The sequence below is a fragment of the Lolium rigidum genome, chromosome 6 (assembly GCF_022539505.1).
Source record: "Lolium rigidum isolate FL_2022 chromosome 6, APGP_CSIRO_Lrig_0.1, whole genome shotgun sequence".
NCBI classification, from domain to species: Eukaryota; Viridiplantae; Streptophyta; class Magnoliopsida; order Poales; family Poaceae; genus Lolium; species Lolium rigidum.
Window position 1 is genome coordinate 189,745,803 of NC_061513.1, and position 5,898 is coordinate 189,751,700.

The window sequence follows — 5,898 nt, forward strand, 5'->3', positions numbered from 1 at the left end:
CGAAGGCTTTAAGTAGGCGGAAGGGTAGGGTTGGAGGCGGCGCGAGGGGCCCACACCATAGGGCGGCGCGGGCCCCCCTTTGGCCGCGCCGGCCTATGGTCTGGCCACCTCGTGGCCCCACTTCGTATCCTCTCCGGTCTTCTGGAAGCTTCGTGGAAAAATAAGACCCTGGGCGTTGATTTCGTCCAATTCCGAGAATATTTCCTTTGTAGGATTTCTGAAACCAAAAACAGTAGAAAACAGCAACTGGCGCTTCGGCATCTTGTTAATAGGTTAGTGCCGGAAAATGCATAATAATGATGTAAAGTATGTATAAAACATGTGAGTATCATCATAAAAGTAGCATGGAACATAAGAAATTATAGATACGTTTGAGACGTATCACACCACACGAAGCACGCCGTGACAACAGTTTCAGCACCGAACCAACCTGAAATCAGGTAAAGGAATCCTTGGCTCAAAACCGAGCGGACAAGAACAAAGGTTGCAGATGCGGTTTCATTCCACCAAGCAAAACAGAGGCACTGTTGGCCATGTACATGAGATGGAGGCGTGCACGCACAGCGCGGCGACCGTGCATGAGGCGGCATCGAACGGAGGAGGACGACGGAACAGATTCGGCGCAGGGTGGAGCAGGTCTTGGCGGTGGCGGAGCTGCAGAAGGTTGATGGGGTGGGGGACACGCGCGTGGAGAACTTGCAGCGGGGAAACGAGCGCTACAGGAGGCAGCAGCAGCTCGAGACGAGGGCGTCCTTGGCGACCGGGAGAACCTCCTGGCGGCGGAACTCGTGGAGGACGCGCACGGCCGGAGCAGAGAGATGGCGACGCGGTCCGTGCGGAGGCTGCCGTGGTAGGGGACGCTGCGGTTGCGCGGCCCCGCGACGCGCTGCTGCAGGGAGATGAGGTGAGGGCGCGCGGGCCTGAGCGTGGAGGCGGAGGACGGTCTTGGCGGCGCTCTTCTGCAAGGAATCGAGGCGGCGGCGGCCGGAGTTCGGGGAGGGAGGTGGCGAGGCGACGGGACGGCCACAGGGAGGAGAGCGAGGCAGCGAGCGAGGCAGCGAGCGAGGCTGCGGGCTCGGGGTCGAGCGGTTCGCAGCGAGACTTGAGAGGTGGAGGGGGCTGAGCGCAAAAAGAGAAAAGGCAGGGGGATTTCCGAAAAATGGGCCGGCGGCGGGGAGGTGGAGTGTAAAAGAGCCAGGGGAAGATGGAGGCTGGCTAGGGTTTGGCTGGCGGGTTGGGGTGGGCCGGATCTGGGGCGCCAGCTGGGCCTCATGGCCTGGCCGGGTGGGAGGTCTTCTCCCTTTTTTTATTTTAAAAACCTGTTTTCTTTTATTTTTTCTGTTTGTTTCAAAACCATTTTCAAATAGATTTTGGCAACGAAATAAATAGAGAAAGGAGAGATATAATTTGAAACAAAAAGATGGAATTGTACTAGAAATAAAGTAGGGTTTAATAAAATATTTTTAAGGTTGAAAATATATGCATGATGCCATGATGACTTGGAACGACACGGAAAAACGAGCGGCGAAGAAAAACTAATATATGGGTTTTTCCGGGTCGTTACAAACGACACCACTAACAAGGAATCTCGCCCCGAGATTCCACGCCATGGTACGGGGGAAGAGAGGTGAACTATCGGATCTTCAGGCGACGTGTCGATCTCCTCGACACCACTAACAAAAATTGTTGTTCCATGATGATCGGGCGACACCACCAACAAGAAGTCGTTGTTCCGCTGTTGACGATGCGCTTCCGTCAAGACCTCCGAAGATCGGACCTATAGGTGTGGGGCAAAGATCGTCCAACCCGCGTCGGAACCTAAGACTCGGAAAACTCAGATAAGAGAGAAGACTCAAAACTCGCATAGATAAGAGGAGAAAGAATATAGGTAAGGAGAAAAATCAGAGCTAATCAGATCTATCCAACGATTTTCAGAAAATAGGTTTTGACACTAGACACAACAACGTCCGTTGGCAAGGTTATCCTACAGACTGGACTAGTGGGGTACCGTCAAACCTGAGCTCTGATACCAACTTGTGACGCCCCGGAACCGGTACCATGAGGATTCCAGCGATTCCGCCAAAATCCGCACGATATCGATTCAAAGACGCCCTCCGACACGACGTACGCGACGAATCACACACGTGATGCCAGAGGAATTAACACGAGCGGTAACATTACAACAGGATTACAATAGAGCCCACAAGAAACATATATTACAACAAAGACTCCAACGAGTCGAGATACAAATATACAATACATAGATCCAAATCATACAGAAGATCGAATACGTCCGAGTACGGACAAGATGCAAATTGGACTAAGAGTCCTGAAGATAACCGGTGGCGTCCATAACCCTGCCCAGGCCAAGCCGGAAGGGTAACCTTGCTAACGTCATCTTCATCGAACATATCTTCATACATGCCCGGTTATTTCCCGTAGAAGCAGCAATAAGTACGGGTTCGTACTTAACAAGACTTCAAGACGTATAAGCATTCGTCAACCAGTCGTCTTTTGTACTTGAGGCACGCAGGGGACTTAGAGGACGCAAGAGGAACGTCATAGGCAATATGGTGGGGTTAAGCGGCAGCGCGCAAGCACTAAAAACCTATAGAGACACTCTACAACATTCGTCTAAACAGAGAAGATGAGAGAGCGCACAACTAACAGTTCTATACTCTGCAAACATAACACAGCCAATGTGTTCCCCCTTCGCAAAGAAGTACGGGCAAAGGCACTCACACTGTAGACAAGTTTTAACCAGTTATTATTTAAGTTGTGCTAACTTACTACGCAAGTTATTATGATTGAAACAACAGGTGTAAGTTGTCTATGGTCGAGTCATACAGCTCCAAGTCGTCCATAACCGCGGACACGGCTTATCGATAAGATTATAACCCTGCAGGGGTTCCCAAATGTGCCCACATGCACGCTCAACCCACTTGCGACAGGTGGATATCACGACTCGCACTCTCCTTCACCACAACAATGTCCAGGAAGCCACCTAACTAAGTTAACCCGTTTCAGAGCCTGATCGGAACTCTGACGCGGACCTAGCTGTTGCGAGAACGTCTAAGAGGATCAGAGCCCACTAGAGGATGACCTCTTAACAATGCGGACCGCACCTACGAGCGTGCAAGAGACAACGGGGTTACAAGGCAACACGGCTTCCCCAAAAATAATATCATATCATCTGACCACAAAGAAAGAAGCTTGCACGCCCGAGAGAAACAAAGCATTCAAACTAATTGTGGCCACTGGACAAAGCTGTAGATTCCGGCAGTGGTCGAGGGGAGACCCGGTAAGCATACCCACGTGTGGTTAGAGCGCTCAGTCTCGGAACAGATAACAAGAACTCGGGGTCCTAAGATATTTAGGAAACACAAGTGAGCCGTCACAAAACGATCAGCTGACCCACCGATGCCTCCGCTAAACAAATGTCAACAACTAAAATAACCATGATTCTTCCCAACATATAACCTGATAAGATAGCAGTAACGGTAACGAGGTAAAACATCACTAGCATGCACTACGACTCGCAAGGCAGACCCGATAACCAAACAACAGCTGTAGGAGGTGGTGGTGGCAATATGGGCTGCTTGAGGTAACAAGTGGAAAGGACACGTGACAAGAACGCAACTTAAGGATAGCATGAGGGAGAAGGCAAAATAAAATAGGTGAGCGACTCCTGCAGGGGCAGGAGTATAGGGGAAATGCTTGCCTATTAAAGCTTGCCGAGGAACATCCGGAGAACTCGCCGTATCTCACCGCACCACTTCGTGATCCTATCCGGGAAGAAGCAAAGTGCTACAACAACCAACGGATGCACATCTTACTACTACGGCAAAAGAATCAGCATGATCATGATATGATATGCATGGCATGGCAAACATGATGCGGCGATGCAACTTATCCATATTAAGCGGAATCGGAATTCCGACACATAATTATTAGGTTCGAGTTATTTGTCTACCCCACATATTAAATGTTGATTAGCATGACAAAGACATGGCATGGGTGAGCTACGCAAAATTAAATGGAACCAGGATAAGATATCAATCCCGCACAATTCCATATTTAATTATTAGGTGGATCACTATTTACCCGAACCCACAAGATATGCAATGCTCGCATGATGATATGATTGTTGCAACAATGATACGGAGGTTCCAAGCCGATCCACCTAGATTGATGCCCGATCTTTCACAGCGAGAACCTGGGGTAGAGATTCCTCCCAACAACGCGATGAACGCAGCCTGGAGAAGAGGGAACGAATCCAGCAAGCAACGGATCGATGAATCGATACGCCTCAAACCTGAGCTAGACAATCCTTGATGAACACAAGAACCTTCGCAGCGGATAATATAGATAAACGGCAGCGCCGTACCCCCGGAGGGATGATACACGTGAACACACGCAACTAGGTATAACCTAAACTTTAGACTAAACTTGAACTACCTAAACCCTAGCCGCCCCACCTCCTTATATGAGGGGGAGGTGGCCGGCCAGCCCTTGCTAGGCTGGGGCGCCCCTCTATGGGCCTACCTAACTTGGTTGGACAGGCCCAAACCAAGACTGACTCGATTTATTAAAAATCCCTAATTTGCCAATATATGACAATTACAAAAACTAAGATAACTAAGCTGGTGGAGTCCTGAATCTAGGCTCCACATAGGCCTCCATGCCCGTATCATCCTCCCCCCCTTCAAGAAGCGTTGTCCCCAACGCGTGAGGGTCTTCTGGAAAAGGTGACATGATATGAACATGACACGTCCTCGCCGTCTTCAAGTCTTGCTTGCCTTCCACACCAGATCCTCCCTCGCGGCCTTATCGACTTGATACAGCACTTGGCGCCTCCTTTCTTCTCCATATGAGCTTGGACTTCGGCGCCAATTCCTTCTTCTTGCGAGGTTTTGATGGACCCTTCTGTCGCTGCACATGACCCTGTACAAGATGTGTAATTCCTGGGCCACATAGATGTCTCACACGTCCATCCTTGCCTCGATGCATCCGCGGTGTCGCGGAAAACTGGACTGCAGTACTCCTAGCACGGTAGTGCCGCTGCCCACCTGTCTCCACCGACGCGCTCGCCTCCCACTCCTCCCACGCGCATCCGCGCCACATGTACCGAAGTATCATCAGCACAAATATCATCGATCCGTATACCGGCATCAACACAAGCCGGAACGGTAGCACATGCTGCAACATCCACATCAACAACAAGTGTAGCTTCATCCGGCTTGTCACCAACAAGAACTGTCTTGTCATCTACAGGCATGGCTGAAACAACACCAACATCAATGGTCGGAACATCATGCACCTCTTGCTGCACTTTAGGCTTGTGCAACTTCTCTTTACGCACCACTAACTCCACATCGGACTTGATATGATCATCACCCATAGGCTTCAAAGTCCACTGTTTGCCACCATGCATAAAAGAATATGTATTTGCTCGCCCAGCATGTGTTACATTGCGATCATACTGCCAAGGACGGCCAAGTAGCAATCCACACACCTCCAATGGCAACACATCACAATCGATCTCATCAACATAGTCATCAACTGTAAATGGCACACACACCTTATGAGTAATCTTCAGCATACCACAGCTATTCAACCACTCAAGACGTTTAGGTTCAGGAAGACGCCATGTAGACAACCCCAACGCTGTCACCATCGCCTTGCTAATGCCATTAGTACAGCTACCACCATCAACCATCAACTTGCAAGCCTTGCCCTTGATAAAGCACTGAGTCTGAAACAAACTCCACCGCTGAACCTTGTCAACTGTCTTGCAAGCATCATCTTGTACCTTCTTGAGTTGCATATTCAGCCCGCTCAATGGTACATCCTCCTCAACAGTCATAGTAGCGCTCTTGGTATCAGAGCCAGGTTTCC